Source organism: Delphinapterus leucas, chromosome 16 (genome assembly GCF_059928025.1).
Source record: "Delphinapterus leucas isolate spDelLeu-1000000601 "Yukka" chromosome 16, BTC_Dleu_Yukka2, whole genome shotgun sequence".
NCBI lineage: Eukaryota > Metazoa > Chordata > Mammalia > Artiodactyla > Monodontidae > Delphinapterus > Delphinapterus leucas.
This window is the reverse complement of record NC_143144.1, coordinates 80,156,411-80,179,253: the sequence shown is the minus strand read 5'-3', so window position 1 is coordinate 80,179,253 and position 22,843 is coordinate 80,156,411. Positions and strand designations below refer to the sequence as shown.

Genomic DNA, 22,843 nt, shown 5'->3' with positions numbered 1-22,843 from the left:
GAGGGAGGGGAGGGAGAGGAGGGAGGGGAGGGAGGGGAGGGAGGGAGAGGAGGGAGGGGAGGGGAGGGGAGGGAGAGGGGGAGGGAGGGGAGCGGAGGGAGAGGGGGGAGGGGAGGGAGAGGAGGGAGGGGAGGGGAGGGAGAGGAGGGAGGGGAGGGAGAGGAGGGAGAGGAGGGAGAGGAGGGAGGGGAGGGGAGGGAGAGGAGGGAGGGGAGGGGAGGGAGAGGAGGAGGGGAGGGAGGGGAGGGAGGGGAGGGAGGGGAGGGGAGGGGAGGGAGGGGAGGGAGAGGAGGGAGGGGAGAGGAGGGAGGGGAGGGGAGGGAAAGGAGGGAGGGGAGGGGAGGGGAGGGGGAGAGATTAAGTTTTTGTGTGTGTGTGTCCTTGTGTGCGTGTGTCATTTTAAGGTGGCCCGGGAGCGGCCCAGAGGAACTGGCAGCGGCCGGAGGAGCGAGGGACGGAGCCGGGAGCCATGCCGCGCTGAGGGGGGGCCGCACAGCCGCCGCCACCGCCGCCACCGCCGCCGGGTGGGGTGGGAGGGGCGGGAGCCGCCGCCGCTGCTGCCGCCGCCTCCCGGGTGGGCGCCCTTCGCCGTGGACGCCGGCGGCCCGGGACGAGGTAAGGGGGGCCCCGGGGGAGGGCTGGGACCGCCGCCGCCCCCGCCTCACCTGCGGCCGCGGGCCGGGGGCGCCGCGCCCGCGCCTCACTGCGCCACTGGGGGGGAGGAGAAGGAGGGCGAAGGACACCAAGCCGGCATCCGAGGACATCTTTGGTCTGCGTCCCCGGCCCGGTGTCCCCGCTCGGCGCTCGGGAGTGGGCGCCGGCCTGGGGTCCCTGCCTGCCGCCCCCCGCCGCCGATCGTGCCCGCTGGCCGCCGTTAGCGCCAGGATTTTTGTTGTTGTGATGAGAGTTGATGAATGCGAAGTAGGCGGTCACCTTCCTTCCCATCAGGATTGGCAAAAAAAAAAAAAAAAAAAAAAAGAAACCCCGAGCACGGCGGCGTCCGGAGGGCAGCGGCGGCGGCGGCGGCGGCGGCGGCGTCTCGGCGACGGTTTCCTAGGCGCCCCCGGCTCCTGTTCCCGGAGGCCGGTGGGTGCGCGCGCGGGGGCCGCCCGCGACCCAGGCCGAGCGCGCGGCGTGCCGCGGGGACAATACGGCCGGATCCCCCGGAACCGGGAGTCCGAGCGCGCGGGGCCTTGCGCCTGCGGGGCGGGGGAGGGGAGCGGGGGGTCCGCTGGGAAACCGGGGCGCGCGCGGCTCCGGGTCCCCAGGGGAGCGGCCCCTGCTGGCAGGGGATCCCGCGCGGCGCCCTGGGAGCGCAAGTGAAAGACGGGAAAGGAGGCGAAGTGGAACCCTTTTGTTTTGCCGGCCCCGCATTGTTGGCTCCTCCGGGCAGCCGGGCCACATCTGCCGCCGCCGCCACCACTGCCGCGGCGGGCTCGGCCCGCCAAAGTCGCAGCGGGGCGGGGGCCTGGGGCGAGCCGGGCGGCGGGCGCGGGCGGGGGCCGAGCTGGTTGGGCATTTCCTCTGCCCGGCCGCGCTCCCGCCGGCACCACTTCCTCCTCACGCGCCGCCGCCGCCGCCGCCGCCGCCGCGAACCCGTTCCGCCCGCCTCCCCCGCCCTGGCCGCACTTTTCGGGTGGGGCGAACCAAAAAGAAAAAGTTTCGCAGGAGGGTCTGGCGAGGGCGCGACCTGGGCGGCGGGGACTCGGCGCGGCGCAGAGGCAGCCGGGCGGCCGCGATCGCCTCTTCCTCCTTGTCCTCCGCGGCGCCGGACGGACCCGCGCGGCCGAGGGGAAGCGCCTTTCTTTCTCTACCTCGCGCTCTTCCCAACGACCCGGGGCAAGTTGGGCAGAGGCGCGCGGGCGCCGGGGCGCGCAGTGTCTTTCACCAGCCGGAGGTCCGCGGCGTGGCCGGTCGTCCGCAGCCCACGCAGCGCCCAGGTGCCGGGAGGCCGCGGGCCGGGGAGCTCTGCGCGGTCACCGCCGGCCACGGCGAGACACACACGCGCACATACTCCCTTCGGTGGCTCGCTTTCCGCCGCCGCGGATGGTCACGGACACTGAGTCTGCGTGTGCGCGCGAGTGTGTGTGGTGCGCCCAGCCCTCAAATACTTTTTCCGGAGGCGGCCCAAGCGGCAGTTGGCTCCAAGGGCACCCGGGTTTAGTATTTTACAAGGGAAAGGAGGAATTTTTCGTAGAAATTCCCGCTTGGTCTGCGTCCTTGCGGTGGAGTCTGCTGGCAGTGGCCTGCGTCGTCATGCCGGGCTCACTTGCCCTATCCGGGGTGAACAGATCTTTCTGGATTTTTCCCCCTTTTTTCTTTTTTAAAGACTGGAGATCGGGTTAAGTTCTTAGAGAGTCAGACGTGAGTGGCTTGAAGGGTAGACAAGAGAATTCTATTCTATAAATATGCATTGGGAATTTAAAATGCTAAGTGCCTTATTTGCAATTCTGTTGGATATTGTAGAGACTGGTATATTTTTATCTGACATGGATAATTTGGAGGGGACGTTTATTTTGGTTAGTTTACTAAGTGATTCTGCCTCCCGACTTTGGCGAAATATATCAAACTCTGGTACTACTATTTCAGAGAAGACACTCTTCTCTGCTAGCTAGGTGCTTGGGCTCAAAGGCAGTTTAAAATTTACCCCGTGTTCAGTACCTGAGACTGCTGTTCTGCCTCTGGGGTTCTCAAAGTAGAACTTTAGTTTTCATGTGCTTAGGAGAATTCCACTGTTTTGATTTTTTAAAATAAATTTTCTACATTTTGAAGTAATGGGGCTTTAAAGCATCTTGTTTTCATAATCATTTGATTTCAAAGCATACTTCTTAGAGCAATTATAAGTCAATATTCAAAATGCTAATTAAAGACTTTCAGAGCAGCTTTAATGTAATATTGAAACAGGATTTCTTTTCTCTTTTTTAAGTAAGAGGGACTGCATCCCCGAGTTGAAACACTAAATATCCTTCTGTCTATAGCATCAGATCTCTGGGCTGCTCCGACACTCTCTGGTAAAAACCCCTAGTGCCCTTTCTACCGCCCCCCCCCCCCAAAAAGCTAATGAGATGGTAGATTTCAGGCAAAAAAGCAGGCCCTCCTCCTTGCAAAATATGCTTCCAGTTGCCATTGAAGTTGGATGCTAGCTGTGAATGCACTTGCCTTTAATGAAACCAGTTTAATCGTTCACACTTGATCAAGTATAACAGGACCAAACAAAGGAAAGAAGCCAGCATATTTCTGTAGAGCATTGAGGGATTTAGTGTTAAGTGTTGATGTTGGGTCGCCCCCTCCCCCCACTCTGTCCCCTGTTCAAGGGAGTGAGGGTTGAAGGCAAAGGGAATTTATGACACTGATTGGTTTTCTGTGCCCGAGGAGTAGGGGACCCCAGTTTGTCCCTGTAGAAAGCAGTTATTAGAGGGAATTTACAAATCTTGGGTTTGGAGCTTGTTTTGGACCTGACATGGTGCCTTTTGGTTTAATTCTTTTTCCTGTTTGGGAAGATAAAGCGAAGGGGTATGTTTTCTCCCTCCTTCCTGACTGTACATTAATAAAGCTATAGGTGGAGGGTGCTCTGCGTAGCTCTGCAGATTGGAGCCCAGAGCCCTGTTATTTAGGATTTCACTTGGGATCTTTGAACATCCTGAACTGGGTGTTCTCCTGGGGGAGGGGCAGGGCAAATTGCCTTTTCTTAACTGTGATTTAAACAATAACAACAGCAGCAAAAAAATCTCTTTGTGCCTAAAATGTGTTTGTTTGCCAGGCTTGAATTGCAACTTACGCCTGGCAGTTAGTCATTGACTGGGTGAAGAAATATTTGCAAAGTGTGTCTCTTTAAAGTTAAAAAAGTAAAAAAGTTTGGCTACTTAAAAACAAACACTACTAGCATTGTAAAAATACACCGGGTGACATACTTTGTGAGATATTTTGGCCTTTTAAGACTCAGGGCACACCTGTTCCTGTGGAGTCGAGTTTGCTTTCCCTGGCATTGTTAATCTGGTCGTGTACACAAGACGAAACAGGAAAACTTGCTATTCATATAATTATTAACTAGCCATCAGTTACCCTTTCAGGGAATAATCAATAACTTTACTCTTGACTTGTAAAACTCCAGAAAGAAATCCTATTCATAAGCCCTGAAAGTGTTTTAATGAGAGACGAAGTGAAACAAACAGCCACAACAACAACAAACAAAGCTGCAAAATCAACCTGCAACTTTTTCAGTGTTCTGAGTAGCTAGCGACAAGGTAAATGAAGGATGAGTATGTAACATAGGTACGGAGCAAGCACATCGCTGGATTGGGAAAGGATATTATTGCGGGCAACTGTTAAAATGCCAAAGCAAAGGGAGTTCAGGATAACTCACACCGTTTGAAATCCTTGAGACTCAAAACCAAAAGGGCGGCCCCTCTGAGGTCTAGCACCAGAACGCCATTTGCCAACAATTCTCTTCCATCATGAATCATTTTTGAAGACAAAGTTATCCCCTTTGCACTTAACACTTTCCCTAAATGGAAAAAATTTAAAGAGTTTACAGCAACAGCAGAATGGCCACCCCAGTTGTCATTTTTTACCACTGTCATTTTAATATAGAAGGGCTGTCATCATAACATATGTGAGTACAAGCCTGGGTCCCTCTGTTACTAATCTTTCTATCAGTGAAAAGCAGCAGCCCAAGTGTCTCATGTCCCTGATACAGGCCACAAATATATATTCATATAGTACGTGATTGGGAAAGGAAATTTATCTTTTCAGCAGGGCACAGCTCCTGTAATATTTCCACCACCTGGCTGATAGTTCAGTTACAGAGGGTGGAACACATTTCTGTAGTAATTTAAAAATGGGAGTGCAGTTTGCTTGACCCTTCAAATAGAAGTTCTTGTACTTAACACCATGTATTGAAATATCGGGGTGTCTTATTCCCCAAGAATGTTCCTGCATTTCACTACCTAAGGAATGCTTGTGTGGACTTCCACTACTGCAGACTTTTAGTAGGCACATGAAAATGCTGGAATGGATCTGCTCTCAGAGGCTATACTGCCTGGGCAGTATCAGTTTTCTCCCTTACAGCTGGTAAGCATGTCCTAATTTACACTCCTGCGGTTAAAGTTACAGCATCCTGGGAAAGAAGGAAAAATGCAAATCTTCCCCCCCAATCAATCTTCTGAAGTTAATTTTTATTCAAGTCTGTGTTTGATGGAATATGTATCAAAGACTTATGAAAGGGTATTTTTTTCTTTTATTTTTTTTAAACACACCTATCTCTGGGTTTGGAAAATTACATTTAATAATTGCTAAAAACTTCAGAACCATTTTTAAGGTGTTCAGTGTTTCTTTTGATCATGATTTAATGGATAGTATCCAAAAGCCGTCAGTGTGACTCTAATGATCTTCACAAATTAATGTTTGGGCTTCATCTGTCGTTTGCTTTTAGCCATCATCATTATTAGTATTTCAAGCCTAAATTATGGCTGCACTTGGACCTTCAGGACCGCACCAGTGAAAAGAAGGGCTTTGCACATTGTGCAAAAAAAAAAAAAAAAAAAAATGGGATTCACAAATGAATACAGAATGTACAATAGGGAGCAAGCCTGGCCATTGTTTGTGTGGAATGTTGACTATGGGAGCCAAGGGGCAGTTTCGCCTTCATTCTTCTAACTGCTGGAGAACACAGAAACTTCAGGAGCTGCAGACAGGATGGGAACCAGAGTCACAATCATTTGTCTTTGCCTGGCATGGAAACTGGGGCCACCGGCCTGCTCCCTTTCCAGACTTTTTCTTAGAAGGTGGTCTTTTCTGGACTGCTGGGGAACTCTGTGCTCTTCTTCTTCTCAGTGATCTGCTTTTTGGAGGAAAGATTCTAAATGCAGATACTAGGGTTCTTCTAAGAAAGTAAACGAAGCAGACTTTCCCCCCCGCCCCTGAAATGCAATTTTCAGAAATCACATTCAACACTTACCAGGAACTGAGGCATCTGAAGTCATAGGAAGCAGTTGTGTTTATTTTTATTATTCCCCTCACATTAAAGTAGTTTTTAGTCTGTTTGTGGTGTTAGGGAAAGTGCGGCTAAAATGAGTGTTGGATTTTCGTATTTTGTTGCACAGGTGCTGCCATTTCTGAAAACTCCTCTGTATTGCATCTTCCTCCTCCATTCACAAAGCTTCCTGCTTCCACAGGGGAGCTGAGGTTCCAAAGTGGAGCCAAAACTCTATTGCTAAAGTGCCAGGCGCTCGTGTTAACTTTCTTTTTTGCCTCTCCAGGAAGTGGGATCAGTGTAGCCCTGGCCCATTGTTGGGGGCTGATGCCCCTTCTGCCTGGAACTTCGGGGGCCAGTTGATGTTTCCATCTGTATCTAGCCTAGTTCCTCCTTGAGTGAATGTTTTAGAAATGATCTGCTTTAACTGTTTCTGTAACGAAATTTAACAGATGGTTGCCTAGGGGTGGCTTAATATTCACAAAAATTGTGATAAAATGGTTGGGTTCTTTCTTATTCCTGGAGCAAATGATGCTTTTGCTTTTATGGAGAATTGTGACTTCTATCCTGGGTAATAACAGAGCCTGCATTCTCCCCAAGGTCCCATGGTGTTTAGGGGATGTTAATCCCGAATAGCTGTTGTTTCCTGAACTTGGTGGGCAGCCTCACCTTTGGTTGGTGTTCACTGAGAGTCCAGAAATGTCCCGGGGTAGGGGGGAAGGCAGTGCTTTTCAACAAACGGCGTGGTTCTTAAAATTCATCCCTCTTGTGAGATGAAAACACAAAGAAAACCTTCCTTTACATTGTTGATTTTCTCCCTCTCAGAAGTGCTCAGAAACCTGCTTTTTACCTTAAAATAAATATTTAATTATGACTTGAAAGACACTATTAACTGGCTTGAAGCTTGGTTGGAAGTAGTGGCAACGTTTCTGTGTCTCATCCCAGCCCGGGTTGTGGCAGAAACTTGGAAGGGCCTTTTTAAGGAATTCGTCACATGGGTGATGTGTGGGTCTTTTTCTGCAGCGCTGGGGCTGGCCAAGGGGTTGTAAACTCACTGCTGCGCTCCAGCCATGCCTGAAATCTGGTTTCCAGCACAGGACAAACAAAAACTTCATTATGGAGTCATGGAATCCCAGGAAGTTTCTTTGGAAGGAACTGTAGACCGAGATCGTAGAGGTCAGCTCCTCTGGCCTGATGGGATTGTTCCCCCCCGCCCCTGCCCCAGGTATATGGCAATTTAAAAAGCCTAAAGCCTAGCTGTTGAGGCTGGCAAAGAATCACTTGTTAGGTGAAAATGACCTGAATCCAACCTGGAAGTGATAGTATTGTAGCTGACCAGGTGTGTGTGTATGTGTGGGGTTGGAGGAGCAGCAGGTGAAGTTCCTTTGCTGTACGGGGTGGAGGCCAGGAAACGGTTTGTGCACCCTTCCTGCTGAATGAACTCTGGCTGGGACTTTATTCTTTTGCTGATGGATGTCTTTAGTGGGGTGGGTCTAGAAGTGCAAATAAAGTTTCTGCTTGATCAGGCCCAGGTGGGTCTGGGGAATGGGTAGGGGTCATGCCTGCACATCCTTTTGGATGGTGGGGAGCCCATAGGGTGTTGCAGCTTCCGGGCCTGCCCACCTGGACTGCAGCCGCAGCAAGCTGGGAGGGCTCTCAGGGGCTCTGAAAACCCTGTCCAAGAATGGTTGCGGGGACTGGAGTGGAGCAGCCTTGCCCGGTCACGTGGGCTTGCTTTGCTGGGAGGGACAGGGTGCTGGTGACACCACGGAGGCCTTGCTGTTGGAGCTGCCAGGCCAGATGGGCTGCCTGGGCTCCTAGCACTGGCTGAGTTTGACTGACCACTGGGCAGAGCTTTCCGAACAGCAGAGACCCGATGGTGGCCCACACGTGGGGGCACCTGCCTGCTGAGCTGAGGGGTGGGAATGCTGCGTTTTCTTCCCAGGGGCTGTGACAAATATTTTAAATTTCTTTCCGGCTCTTCTTCAGACATTCAACTGTGGACTGCATTGCTGGCTGATTCCTCCAGCTGCCACTGCAGGCCTGGATGGAGCGGGAGGTCCAGTGTGGCTGCCACGGTTTCTACCCATATTCCTTAGTATCTCAGGAGGACACAGAGATGTACCTGAATCTTTTTTCTCAGTGCTTTCTGCTTATGCGCTAGAAGTCGCTCCAGGAGGGCAATCAATAAAGAGTATATTTTGCTGTACAGTTATCAGTATGCACATGTAAGTGCCTATAAGTAAAGTCTCAATGTTTTTGATCTTAAAAACATTTCACAGTCGTTAATCTTCACGATGCTCCTGCTGGCTAGGTAAATAGAGCAATTCCTATTTTATGCGAGGATGAAATATTGAATTGCCTCCCACGAGTCATAAAGAGGCTGGTCTCCGCCCCGCCTCCTGTTTCTGTAGCTCGAGTTTGGGGGCCTCGGGCGCCGGGAACCCCAACGTTCCGCCCAGACTGACCGCAGGGCGACTTCCGGGCTCCTGCACGACCTTCTGCTGCGGGGAGGGCAAAGTTGGGCCTGGGTGAAGGCCAACCGCCCTACCTGGCTGCCCTCTACCTTAGGGGGCGTGGTCTGTGGCTGCACTACCCCGAACGCACCCCGTCAGCCGGGGTGCTGGGCCTTGCTATAAGGACGGGTCTCCTGGCGTCTGGGGTTTCGGGATTCTAGGACCCCAGGCCCGAAGGTGAGGTCCCCCTGACCCCTGGGCCCCGCGAACCTGGCGGCTCCGCTCCTCCCCTCCAGGCTGGCTCACCTGGAGGCTCCGCCCCCGAAGGCCGCCTACCTGGCGGCCCCGCCCGCCTTTTCCTTCCCCTGCCCCCCGGCTGGACCCCGCAGGCTCGCGTACTTATCCCCCCCACCCCATCCCCCGCGCTGTACCGGACTCCGCCGGAAGCGCCCCTCCCCTCGCGCTTTGCCCTTTCACTTGTAAATAGGGAGCTGCTTCCCGCCGCTGGGAATTTGTCGAGAGGTGATAGAAATGGCCTTTACCCCCACCAGTGCCCACTTCCTCCTTCCTCCCGCAGCCCATTGTGCGGGGTCCCGCCCCTCGCCGCCGCCCACCCGCGGGCTCGCCCGCGCCACTCCCAGTCCCCCCGGCCGGGACGTGGAAGGAGCCCCGAGAGGACGCAGGACACCGAGGTGGGTCCCGAACCCGCGGCGGGGCTCGGAGCAGAACCAGGTACCTGGCCGGACCGTGCCCGAGCCACCCCAGCGATTGCGGGCTCCGGGGATCTTAAACCTGAGTCGTGTTGTCCCTGTCTCTACAACCCACTCCCCAGTGGACAGGGAGGTTCGATGGTGGCAGAGGTGCGACAAGCGGTAAACGGCCCCATCGCTGTAACTTGGTCGGCTTGGCATCCCGTCCCAGGGGCGGCGTTGAGGCCGCGGTTTCTGCCGCAGCCTTCCAATCTGGCTCTTTTACTCGTAGTACCAATAGCGCGGTGGTGGTTCCGAGGGCTACCCCGTCCTCCCTCAGAATCTGCGTCCTTCTCGCACTGCAGCACTTCTCCGGGCGTGGGGCTTGATGAGCCATGTGACTAGAGGTTGCAGGGGCAGTAAGTGCAGAGCCAGGATGAAACGGGGCTTTTCCACCCTGCACCCCTCTTATCCTTGGTGGAGGAATTTCTGTGTGTTGCGCTCTTTCTACCCTTGCAAACTTAAATTTGATTCTCAAGAAGTCCACGCAGACCACTTAAGTAGTTCTTCTATTTTTGTGAAAGTAACACTGTAACTACCCTTGACTGATCCTTTACTTAGAGTCGTTGTCACTGTCACTGGACGCTTGGCCTGTGTTGCATTTGACCTTTACAACAAGGTGGGTGGGGTGTCAGGCACAGGGGACACTTGGGTGACTTGTCCATCGCCCTCCCTGCCCTCCAAGTGGTAGAGCTGGGATTTGAACAGGCTCTTGGAAGTGAGGACCGGGCAGGATTCCCTGGTGAAGGAGCCGCACTCCCCGCCGCCCTGAGAGCAGAGGGGAGGTGAGGGTTCAGGCTTGCCCTGAATCTGGCATGTTCTCCCCAGGATTCAGATGGCTTCTCAGAAACAAGTATCTTTCTCAGGCCCGGAGTTGCTTCTGGATCACATGGGACTGTGAGAAGTCTGGCTTGTTTTAATTTCCTTCTTTGATTAGTGGTCTTTTGTTGGGATCTCACAATCTAATGCTAAGGAAGGATTTCTAGATAGTTTCCTGGACCGGGCCTGTTTTAAATTCACTACACTTTCTGAGTTAATGAACAGCATGGCTCCTGATCTGAAGCCTGAGGCAGGCTCAGGAGATGGGGGGCCCCATTGGGTGCACAGGGAGAATTCTGCCTCTGGACCACAGACTCGCTGTCCCGGCAAAGACCAGACACCGGAAGGACCTCAAGGGCTAGGCACAGTGCTATTGATCGGGCTCTTTGAGGTAGAAGTGATAGTCACTGTTTCACCAATCAAGAAACAGCATCGGGGGAGGGGGGAGGCAGTGGGGGGGGTGGAGTTCAGCAACTAAGGGAGCCAGCAGTCAGTTCCACCTGGCTCTGGTTTCTCTGTAATTGATTGAGGCTTTTGGCTTTTGATTGGGACTTGAGTACATTTGGGGATGGCTTTGCTATGCTCGCCAAATGAGACCCCTCTGTCCTCCTGATCTCATTTCCTCCCTTGCCTCTATCTGGGTGTCTCTGATGTGCACCTCCCCCCCACACCCCACCCAGCAAACACACATGTGTGTGTATGAGCACACACATACACACACATGCCCTGAGATCGTGTGGCTAGCTTTCACAGTGTTCAGGTTTTTTTGTTTTGTTTTTGTTTTTTTTCTGGTAAAATTGGGTTTAGTAGCCAGGTACTCGACAAGCCTGTGGTCTGGATGAGTGATCTCAGTGGGAGTCTTCTCAAGTGAGCCCCCTCCGTCCTAGCATGTGCCCCTCACTGGGGGGAGGGGCTGGAGGTGGGTGGGGCGCTCCCCTCCCTCACTCAGGCTGCTTCTCACTTTCCAGCTGGATTCATTATGCACATCTTACAGTGGGAGTTGGTTCCTGTGTTCAACATGGGGGAATTTGGGAAAAGAGACAGGGAAGATGGTGAGGATTTCACCTAATTGGAATAGTCTGTTTGCACCACTCCTGTAAAAACTGGCGAGAAACTTGATTCTGCTGGGTAAACCTCCTTTGGGTTGCGGCCCTGCATTTGTGTTGGCCTTGGAAAGGAATTTGAATTAATACTCCCTAACAAAAGGAACAGCTTTCTTTTCAAAGAGGCTATCAGAGAATTGAAAGGGAATGGCACAAAGTTGGGTGTGTCCTGAAATCTGGAGACCAGCCCTGCCTGGGTGATTAACTCACCTGAAAGGCACCCGGAGCAGGTGATGTGGGAGCTCTCCGACTGACCTTGGCTTCCTTTAGGGTAAGGTCCCCGCAAGGTGGAGATTTTCCTGAAAAACAGGCTTTCCTTTAATTACAAGATTATCCTTCTGCCTTACCATGCTTCTCTTCCTTTCATGAACACGTGTGTGCTTGCAGACACGTGTGTGCTTGGGAAATAAATCCCTGAAGTTCTTGCTGGTGCTCCAAGGCTCCAGTGGGCCTGGGTGGTGGTGGGGACACTGCAGACTCCCTGTCTCAGGCTTCGGGTTCTGCCCTGTTTCCTGGAGGTTGAGGGCAGCGCGGGGTGCGGGGTCGGGGGCTTTTGACCAATTAGTCCGGTCCAGCTTGGGTCATGATTATATTCTGCCTATTTTAAGTCCCCCCTGCAGTTTTCAAACAGGGTCTCCATTCTGCTTCACTCTCCATGGGAAAGGGTGGTGCATGGTAGGTGAAGGCACGCCAGGATTAGCCAGCTCGTGCCTCTCAGGCCTCAGCGGTGCTCGGTGGGACCCGAGAAGGAGAAACAGCTGCTTCCATGGGGGCCCTTCTGCCTGGAGGGTGGATGTGGCCGCGTCTGAAGGCATTTAAGCACAGGAATGTTCTCATGGCCCTTATAGTTTTGTTAGCCTTGGCCAGCCGAGAGCCAGGATTTGTGGGTGGTCCCAGAACCTTTTTTGGGTCTGCAGGTGTGTATCTCTGGCCTCTTCCGCGTTTAGGGATCCCTGGCTCTGCAGAAACGCCCCTGGGCTTGGCATCCCGAGTTCCTCCGGAAGGACACGAGGGAAATCTGATAGGTTTCCCCCACATGCCCTGTTGGTGCCACGGTGAGTACACCAGGTTTCCTGAGACCCTAGTTTTCTCGGCCTTGGCCTTGTGCAGAGTTCTGTTTATTCTCCCTGTTCCTCCAAGGTGTTTGCTGCTTTTCGCTCAGGGCTGAGGATTTTTTTTTTTTCCCCACACGCAAACATCCTTTCTTCTCATTTCTCAACTAAGCCTGGGATTAAGAATGTGGCTTCATCTGACAAAAGCCAGGAGATTTCAGAATTAACGTTGGAATTCTATCTGTAGTGATGTCTTCCTGAGTATTTAAGGAGGGCTTTGAACAGCGCGTAATTTTCTCCCCTAAACTGGCCAGATGCGCTCCAAGTAGTGGGCAGAGAAAGCAGCTCAGGGTGGTTTGAGTTTTCTTTGCGGTAACTGTGAGCTTGCCTTACTCGAGTCTCCTGTGTCCCAGGGGCAGGAAGGGCGAGGGGCTGTGACTAACAGTTGTTTGGGTTGTGCTCTTGATGTGTGTCTCAGACGACCCAAGAGCTTAGACGCCCCTCAGAGCTCAGCAGAACCGCTAGAAATGCACATTGCAAGTATAACTCTGGTTCTCAAAAAGGTTTCTCTGCAAGGGAGATTAACGGGTTTTTTCCTAATTTATTTCATCTTCTGTAGCTGCAGTGGGCAAGCTGGGGTCTTGGAGGGAGAGCGACTGGTGGGAGCTGGGTCTGGGTGCCTTGTCGTTAGCGGGGAGGGGGGCAGGGTCAGCGCAGGGACCACTTTTTGGCCGTGCTTGTATCTGGGAGTTTTGCAACCTGGTGATTACTTGGCATGTCAGGCTCCTGCTTAGATCCAAAAGCTTTTCTCTGGGCCACCCTGGAGCACTGGGCTGACCTCAGTGTTACCTGGGGACTCACTCTGACGGTGAGGGAGAGGTCCCACCAAGGCAGTGAATGTCTGCCTCCTTTGCCAGGGCTGAGCCTGGGCCCGAGGAGGGACGGCCCTGCCCCCAAGATAACACACGTCCCCACCAGCAGAGGAAGAGGCATCAGATGAGACAGACTGTTCTAGAAAGTGTGGGAAAAAGGAGGGATGGAATGAGACACATGATTGCATTCGGGATTTCACGAGCCCTCGCAAAGGGCTTCCGTTTCTGAATCGGAAGCAAGGGTAAGTATGGGGTGGGCTACAAGGATTTGACAACGTAATATTTATAAAGAGTTTAGAACAGGCCTGACACATTGTACGTGTTTGTTAACTTTATAAAAATACAAAGTAAATAAGTAAATCAGTTGCTCCTGCCGGGAGGTGCCGTGTGCCAGCTGGAGCAGATTTCCTTGTGCTCCCTGGGCCTTGACTGCCTTGGTTGTGCAGGGTGGGAAATGGGACTTGCTGGTCACAGAGATGGTGAGTGGGCCCTGTCCTAGGCGAATGCGTCCACCAGGGAAGGGGGGTTTTATCCTTTGCACTTAAACGATGGATGAGTCTTACGGAGTCAGGGGAAGTGCCAGGTGAAGAGGGCGGGGCCCAGGGAGAAGTGTTTGTGGTGGGAGATCCAGATCCTGGTGCTCTTAAAAACGACCTGAGTCTGCCTCACACAGGACCGGGAAGGCACCGGGAAGGGACTGGGAAGGGCGGGTGGAGGCTGGCTCCGTTAGGGAGCATCCCATCTTCTCCATTCCTGGGGCCAAAGTGATGAACTGAAAACCGTTCAGGAGGTTGTTTTTAGACTGTGGAATGTAACTCGGTATTAGGTCACTCTGAGAAATGCCCAGTAAAATATTTACTTTCTATTTAAGACCTACTTTCCCTTCCCAGAGAAGGAAGAAAAAGCGAGGGGTTGGGTGCTGCCCTCCTTTGCCTGAGGACATCCAGCACCCTTAACCCGTGGGGGCCTCTGGAGTGCTGTGGCAGTGAACTTGCTTCCCAGAGAACAGTGTGTTGGGTTTGTCTTCCTGGCACATGGTGGGCATTTAGCAGCAGCTTTGGTGACTGGCCCGGGTCCAGCTGGGTGGCCGATGTGCTATGGGTGTTTGTATGTCCCGATCTGGGCCTGGGAAATCTTCCCCTCCCGGGGCATTCACTCACTTCCAGGGACGGCCTGGGCAACCACATAGGTGTGGACGTGACACCCCAACCCACACCCACCCCCGCCCCCCAGCAATGTCACGGCTCCCTGCTGCCTGTGGGCTCCAGATGCGAGTCGTAGGGTCAGGTGAGCATGAAATGGTGAGGTGGGGCTGGGGGCCGTGTTGGGGAAGGTGTCCTTCCGAAGTCTGTGGAAGGGACCCGATTGTCACCTTCCGGGCGGCTGGTCATTTCATGGACCAGCAGTTTCTTTGGGTTTAATTCATACCATTAAAAAATCCCACTTGGAAAGCGAGATGATCCTTGAAAATGCCCTTGGGAGGCTGCTAGTGGTGGAATGCAAGGGCATTTCAGAGGTCAAGGGCCAGAACGTCCTATTTGCACATTTGCAAATGTGCACAGTAAAGAAGAGGCTGATGCAGGTGGGAAGTGTTCAAATGCTAGCTGTTGGTTACTGTTATTGGCAGCATCAGTACCTACGGTGGTGCTGTTGTAACAGAGAATAAGTGCCCTCTGCCCCTGCCCTGCTCGAGCTGTGCACGCTGTGTCTTGCTGCATCCCTCGAGAACAGACAGTTGGAATTAGGGTCTTCCCAGGAGCAGGGAGAGAGGTCCTTTGTGCCCTGTTGTATCAGAAGGGAGCAGGTGAGTGCTAGCACCCTTCAGCTCACCCCTGAGTTGGGCACACATACTTAGTGCATTTAGTGGCAAGAAGCTGGCTGTGGGCTTGGTGGTTTTCACATGAGTGACTCACACAGTTCCCAGGGAGGGCCGGCTGGCTGCCCAGGTGCTTTGACAGGGTGGCCTGTGGAGCAGGTGGAGCCCCAGGGCACCCCTGGCCAGGAGTCAGTCTCCTGGGCTCCACCCAAAGTTCCATTGCAGAAGCTCCAGGTGGGGCCAGAACACCTGTATTTTTTGCAAGCTCCTCCGGGTGGTTCTCAGCGCAGCCAGCCCAGAGCCTGCCAACAGCGCGCAGACTGTCTTTCTCTAAAAACAAACCACTCCCCGCCACACACCCACACACTTGAGTCTCGTTATCGAGCATTTGGCACGATCAGTGATTGAAAGATTTTTATACTTGAATCCTCTTCCCCCATGTGAATGAATAGATTTGAAAGTGGAAATCTGGATTTCTGCCTGACCTGGTCTCATTATTTGGTTTAAGGCGGGGGTTCTGTCCCCTCAACCAGCACCCGACATTCCTAGGGACTTGAGGGAAATTTCGTGTGTGCCCGTTAAAACTGGAGCTGGTTCTGTATTCGGATGCACTTGACATTTAACTTTTTCTCTTGACCCCAGTCAGCAGTGCTCATTGAGAGGAGGCTGGGCTGTGCCACAGCATAGTGGCAAAGAGAGAGGTTGTTTTTACAGATCATACTTTAGTACACTGTGAGCCGCACGCAGTGAAGCACACTTGGAAGGTTTGTATATCAAAGTCGAAGATGGGTGCAGTGGAGTTGATGACTTTCTCCTTGAGCGCGGAGACTGGCGCAAGGCACGTCCACCTCTCTGTGTAGGCGGATGGAATCTACCCCCGGGAGCTCACTTGTGCATTATTTCATCCGTGTTGCCAAACAGATTTGGGGACGACACCTTCTGTTTTAGAAACGCAAGTGAACACGTCTGGTGGCAAATCCTTTTTATCTTGATTGGTGAATTTATTAATTAGTAGGCTTCAGTGAGGCTGGTAGCTTATGTTGCCATTTAGAGGACAGCTTACCTTTATTCTGTTTGTAGAAACACCTTGTCATACACGTGCTTATTTTTTAGTGACAACCTCTACGGGAGAGAGTGAGGCAGTGTGGATACTTCCCAGTGGTTGGAATCGGCAGTCGGGTCTCAAGCCACATGGATGGGCTGACAGTTAATAAATGATGGCACAGGATCTGAACAGGTTCTTTTTCACCGACACCAAGCTGCTTAAAGAAGGGCTGTGTTATTCAGATAACCCAATTCTAGGGATGGGGGTGTGTGTACACATTTAAAAGCGGGGAGGCGTGCAGGGTGATGCATCTTTTTTTTTTTTAATTTTTGGCTGCATTGGGTCTTCGTTCCTGTGCGCGGCCTTTCTCTAGATGTGGCGGGCGGGGGCTACTCTTCATTGCAGTGCGCGGGCTTCTCGTTGTGGTGGCTTCTCTTGTTGCAGAGCACGGGCTCTAGGCACGCGGGCTTCTGAGTTGTGGCTCGTGGGCTCTAGAGCGCAGGCTTAGTAGCTGTGGCGCACGGGCTTAGCTGCTCCGCGGCGTGTGGGATCTTCCCGGACCAGGGCTCAAACCCGTGTCCCCTGCGTTGGCAGGCGGATTCCCAACCGTGGAGCCACCAGGGAAGCCCTAATACATCCATTTTAAGAGTTGGGAGCCTTTGGCACATTTCCTGTGCTGGTTGAAGGGTGAACTTGAACGGCCACGCACGGTGTCCTCAGATGAGGATTTAAGGGGTCTCCATCTGCCCCTTGATGTGAGGTTGGCAATTGTGGTCTTGGGCAGAAAGGATTTGCCCTTTCTGGTTTGGGTAACTGCATTCTGGGGGCAGTTTGGAGGTGCTTTTTGAGTTGCGTGCCAAGCCATTTATTGTGAGAGAAATAGCCATTACTTAACCTTTACCTGGCAGAGTGGCACAGAGCTAAGTGTTTGGGGCCACATGTTAAAAGGTTTCCAACTGTGCTTGAATATGAGAAGTGGGAACCTTTGGGGCCCTAGCAGTTTCTTTTGGGGCTGCTTTTGGACTTGGGTTAGCAAAGAAATGACTTTATGATTTATGGTGTTTATGAAGACTAGCATACCTATCTATTTTCATATAGACATCTTAGTAGAGATTAAATACAAAATAAAGCAGAATGCATGAACAGAGATATTCCCATAAGCAATGTTGTAGTGTTAGGCAGTGTAATTAAGCAGTTATGCACTACTGGAAAAACCACCTTTAAGAGATTGAGGAAAGCTTTATAACTTAGTAGATCAAATAAAAATAGATATATAATATTTTATGCATAGGGTTTTAAATTTTTACAGTATATGCTAAGGTAGCTCAATTGGGATTGATCTGTGGAAATGTATGCAGTGACATTGAGATGCATTTGCTTCTTCTGAAAATTGCCTGTTGAACAAAGATCTGCTTCTTCAGCAGATAGAGCTCCTACTGTGTGCCTGATGCCAGGACTGCAAGCAAGAGCAAAGGAGGATAATCCTGAAATACAGAGAGCTGGGATGGGGGTAGGGTGCTTCCCAAGTGCCGGGGTGGAGGGTGGGTTGTCTCCAGGCTGAGGGGTCAGGGAAGGACTGACGGGTGTTCTTGGTGCTCTCCCTGGCCTGAAGAAGTACCGTGTAGCACCTAAGAACAGAACCCCAGAAGTCCACTTCTGGTCCCAGAGCTAATCAGGGGATTGGCTGAAGGCCTGGGGAAGGTCCCCACCTCCTTGTGTCCTGGGTCCTCACGGCGGCGTGGTGGGCATTCTTTTTTTTTTTTTTATAATGAGAAGCTTGTTGTGTTTTTTATTATTATTATTTTTTTAGATGTTTGGGGTAGGAGTTTATTAATTTATTTATTTTTGCTGTGTTGGGTCTTCGTTTCTGTGCGAGGGCTTTCTCTAGTTGCCGGCAAGCGGGGGCCACTCTTCATCGCGGTGCGCGGGCCTCTCACTATCGCAGCCTCCCTTGTTGCGGAGCACAGGCTCCAGACGCGCAGGCTCAGTAGTTGTGGCTCACGGGCCTAGTTGCTCCGCGGCATGTGGGATCCTCCCAGACTAGGGCTCAAACCCGTGTCCCCTGCACTAGCAGACAGATTATCAACCACTGCGCCACCAGGGAAGCCCAGTGGGCATTCTTTGTATCCATCTCTGGTGTGTGTGAGGGGCCAGTGTGTTAATGCATGACACACCCTCAACACGCACTGCTAGTGAGTTCTCTCCTGTGTGGGCACTATCGTTATTCTTTCTTTGTAGGAGTGAAGAGTGGGAGGGGCTGCGACCGGAGAGGCTGAGAGAGGGCCAGAGGGTCACAGGGCATCCTTAGTTGAGATCTACTGCCGCCAGACGTGGCATTTTAGAGCAGTGGTCGTGGTGCCTGGGAGACCCAACCAGCGGTGGACTCACCGGGTAGGTGACGGAGACAGTGAGGGTGCCGGCTGTCGGAGGAGTGGCTGGGACTCTGACAGGGCCGGGTGCCCGACGGGCTGTGGGGCAGAGAGGAGGCCGGGGCCTGCTCTCGTACTTGGGGGTACATGGCTGGGTCAGTCAGTTTCAACCCAGCCTGTCTTACTCCAGAGTATGAGTTTCCATCTCACTGTGGAGCCCCTGGGCGTGATCCCTCCGTGTCCCTCCACGGAGAAGGGCAGGCGCAAGGTAGGGCCGAAGGCTGTTTTGTCGCCTTACCCTCTGGCCTCACATAGGTCATCTGCAGGGGCGTGTGTGGTGGCAGTCTCACTGATAGAAGGGACCAGCGGGGGAGAGCTCATCCCAGCTCTGCCCTTAGCTTGCCTCGTGACCTTGGGTGAACTCCAGTGTTGCCTCTGTTTCCCCTTCAGCATCGGTCCCTGGGTTTTCTGGATCGAGACACAGACCCCTGGGGTCTCAGCACCACCATATGAGGACAAGGATGTGTGTGGCCCCTGGGGGGCGCTCAGGGACTCGCCCCTTGCATGCTGCAGGCCGCAGGATGCCCATGGCAGCGAGGGCAGATGCAACGCCACCGGCTGAGGGGAGCCTGTCCACTCCCCGCTTGCTGACCAGGAGGTTGGAGTGTGATGATGTTAACGTGATAGGTGGAACCCCAATAAGAGCAGTTAAGGCATAGTAATGAGCAGAATCTCATTTCTCATTTCCTGGCCGCTAAACTGCTAGAGGTCCCGAAATGACCTTCCTGACAAAACTGAAGTGCCGCTCAATTTCAGGGCGTCTGCACCAGCGTGTGTTTAACAGGATCCTTCCTGCCGATGTGCAGACTCTTCCAGGTGGCTTCCTGGGGAAAGCTGGAGGGGTGGGGCAGGTGGCGGCAGGTGACAGCCGCCCTGTTTTTGGAAAGACTGCTCTGGCTGCAGTGGGATTGCAGTTTACTGCACAGGGCATGTCATTTGTTTTTATTATTTGTTTTGGGCTTTTGAGGGGATCAACTTTTTAAGAATGTTGTATAGATATAATTTATGTACAGTAAAATTCACCCTTTCAGCATGCAATTCTGCACGTTTTGACCAACGCTGTGTAAAAACCACGTGGTTGCAGAACAACTCCGTCACCAAGGAAGGTTCCCAGAGCCCTTTGTGATTATGCCTCCATCCTGCCCACCACTGATGCAGTTTGCCCCCTTTTGATAGTAGAAAGGCCAGCCCGGGAAGTATGGAGAAAAAAGTACGTAGATGTTCGTGTGAGGTGCCAGGATTTTCTAGGACGTCTGTCACATGCAAGGGTTTCGCCTGGCCCGGGAGGACACTCCAGGCCACAGCAGACAGACTTGCCTGAGTGGCACCACCCATGTCATCCCAGGGATGCCCGAGACTTAAGGACGTTGGCCCAGGCTGGGCAGGTTGGCTCAAAGGCCAGTCACTGTGGCTGGAATCTTATCTGCCCCGTGAATCCACGGGCCCCCAAAGGGGCCCCCCTCCCCCCAGGAGTGGGCAGTTCCACGTCCACACCTTGGGCCTTGGTGCGTCTCGGGCCGTTGTCCCTGGGCTTTCCGGGGACACACACACCGTAGCTGCTCGCCCTCCTCCACCGTGTTCCTGCAGCCCCTCGTGGTAGGTGCCCGCTCGGGAGTGGGTACCTCCTCTGTCCACCACGGCCACTGGCTCCAGGTCCAGGGGGACTGGAAGTGACCGCCGGGCCGCTGGCTACTCCCTCTTTCCTCCGTGGGGAAGTGGCTTAGGAGAGGGCCAGGCAGTGTGTTTGCTCGCAGCAATCCTGCGCCCCACGCTGATCCGGGTCCCTGTGCCTCCTGGGGCGCAGGGCAGCCCGCAGGTCCCCGCTGGGCTTCCTGCAGGTAGAGGGCGGCCACCGTTCTGTGGTCAAGAGGGCTGGTTTGCCAAAAGCCGGAGGGACCAGTGTGCTTTCCTGTGGGAAGGTCAGTGACTGCCAAGGCCAGCAGTGGGTCACCTGGGTCAGCGTCCTACCCTAGAGCCAGAGTCCTGGCCTCCACTCCTACGCTTGCCAGCTCCTACGTGTCGCAGAGGATCCTGGTTTCTCTCGGAGCAGGGGCTGCGAGATGAGGCTGCTGCCGCTCTCCGCCCAGAGCACGTGCTTGTGAGTGGTCCCTGTTGCACTTTGGGAAGGAAGTCAGCATCGACTCACTCTCTTCCTGGCTTTAAAGTATTCTCTTTATTTTCGTTCAGTTGTGGGGAATTTTAGGAAATGAATCTTGGAATGTTTTAAATTGTTAACTCGGGATTCACCGCATTTATTAGCGTTCTGATTGTGGCTGGAGATGTCTCCTCAGTGCTCAGGATTTGCCCCCCTCCCCCCATTGCCCCAGCACCCAGGGCAGGGAGAGCGCTCACCGTGCTGAGTGGCTCCTGGTGCATTTTGCCTGCGTTCACTGTGAGGAAACCCTTTGATGCCTGCGAGAGCGCAGTCTAACCCTGACCTTGATTCCTGACCTGAAATTCCTGTCTAAGCATCCTTTGGCCTCTTTGGGGTGGTCTGTCTGTGAACTGCCGTGCATGCCGGGAGTGCGGTGGAGACATGGGCACATGCTTAGAAGACTTGGGGGGCTTCCAGATGCAAAGAGATTGGAGCCCAGGGTTAGTAGCACCCAGTGTTGGCACCCCAGTGGGACAAGGGCTGTTTGAACCAGCGTTTTGAGCTGCTTGTATGTGTGTCTTCCGCTCCTTGGCAGTTCTTACTTGGCGGGGTGGGGAACACCGCCAGCCAGTGGGAAGACCCGAGTCCTCCTGGCCTGGACAGGCTGCAGGACCCAGCTGCCGTGCAGTTCTGGGGCCCAGACACTGCTCTGACTACCCTGAGACCGCGTTTCCCTCCCAATCCTTGCCCAGGGAAGAAAGGTTGCCCAAACACTGGAATTATTACAGAAAAAGTTGAACGCTGGATTTTATTTAAACATCAGAGAGGGGAGTGGTTTATGTCCTGAAGGGCCCTGCAAGCATCTTCAGTAGTGCCGTCCGCAGCAGTAAAGCCCCCGTGGACCTTTTCACCCAGTCTGAGCCCCATGGAGCCGCAGCTGTGAGCACAGTAGGGCTGTGCTTCTAGGCAGCCCCAGGGCCTGCAGGCGTCCTGCCCTCGGGATGCCTCCCCAGCGCCCTCCTGGGGCTCCACTCCTGTCTGCGCAGGGTAACTCCACAGGTTGACACAGGTAACAGGTGGGAAGCCACTTCCCTTGGGTGGATCCTGAAGTTGCAGCGGACTTGGAGGGAAGGGAGTGGGCAAGCCACTGCTGTGCCCGTGGGGCGAGCAGCTTGCTGATGTGTGCCCGGGCCCAGCTGGCCTCGCTGGGCAAACATGCTTGAGGTGTGCAAATTGTCAAATGACCATTTCACAGGGAGCCGGTTAAGAAAGGCCTTTGCCTTCATTTGGGAATATTAGAAATACATTAATTTGCTGGGTATATAATAATAATATAGCTACTTTTTCTTGAGTACCAGGAATGTACCAGGAGGGGAGAAGATAAAAACAAATGAATTTGCTGCATCCATAATAGAAACGGCCAAGGTGCCTCGGGCTGGAGAGTGACCTTCAGCGCACGAGGCTCCGGGCAGCTCAGTCACCTGCAGGGACGCAGCTCTTTGGTGATGGCTGCTGCACGGGAACCTGGGTGGGACTTGAATCAAAAGCCCATTCCTTTGCACAGCTAACAGACTGAGTGCATCTCTGGTCGTGCAAAGTCTGTTTGGGTTTCGCTAAGTCTTGCATGTCACATCCAAGAATCAAGGTCCTGGGGGAAAGTTTCAAGGCTCCTGAAGCTGCCGGGTCTGCAAGAGGCTTGTCCTTTCTGAAAACATACATTTTTCTTTCTATGTGGATAGTGGTTTGCTGGTTTAAATTTTTTTTTTTTACCCTTTTGGCTTGGAGAAATTTTCTTTTTGGTTGTGGTAATTATCCTTTCCTGATATGTAAGTTGATTACACATTTGATTAGCCACGAGCCTCCTTCTGCCTCTTATTTAAACTTATTTTTAGCACCGTCCTTGAAACCTCAGCGTGAGACTGTCCATCTTCTGCTGTATCTGAATGTCAGGTTTTTTGTTTTTTTTTTGCGGTATGCGGGCCTCTTACTGTTGTGGCCTCTCCCATTGCAGAGCACAGGCTCCGGACGCGCAGGCTCAGCGGCCATGGCTCACAGGCCCAGCCGCTCCGCGGCATGTGGGATCTTCCCGGACCGGGGCGCGAACCCGTGTCCCCTGCATCGGCAGGCGGACTCTCAACCACTGCGCCACCAGGGAAGCCCTAGAGTGTCGTTTTAGTCAGTTGCCTCACAAGTCAAGTTAACATGGTGGGAACAAGTCCTGGCCTGCTGGATGAGGTGTGTGTTTGCTCTGGACATCTCCAAGTTCCGAGCTGTCTTCCTTCAACTTGGTCAGCATGGGGATGAGTGAACTTGACCAGTAGCCGCCTGGATCCGGAAGCTCCACGATGCTGGAGTTACAAGGGCTCCAGGCACTGTCATTGATGCCACGCTAGCCCAGGTGGGAGGAAACCCAAGAGCCTGTCTGCCACCTGGATA

At 53.2% G+C, this 22,843-nt stretch overlaps 1 protein-coding gene across 3 annotated transcripts in view; it reads left to right on the top strand.

Annotated features, from left to right (window-relative positions):
- Positions 1–500: 500 nt before the first annotated feature.
- The window catches only part of CTBP2 (C-terminal binding protein 2), a 162,414-nt gene continuing 140,071 nt past the window's right edge, over positions 501–22,843 (top strand). The window contains exon 1 of one of the 3 annotated variants that reach the window (XM_030759224.2): positions 501–615. The gene's annotated coding sequence lies outside the window, so the exon portion shown is untranslated. Of the gene's footprint in view, positions 616–1,003; positions 1,087–22,843 lie in introns of those variants that run through there. The other 2 variants (XM_089898332.1, XM_022568487.3) reach the window with 2 other exon arrangements.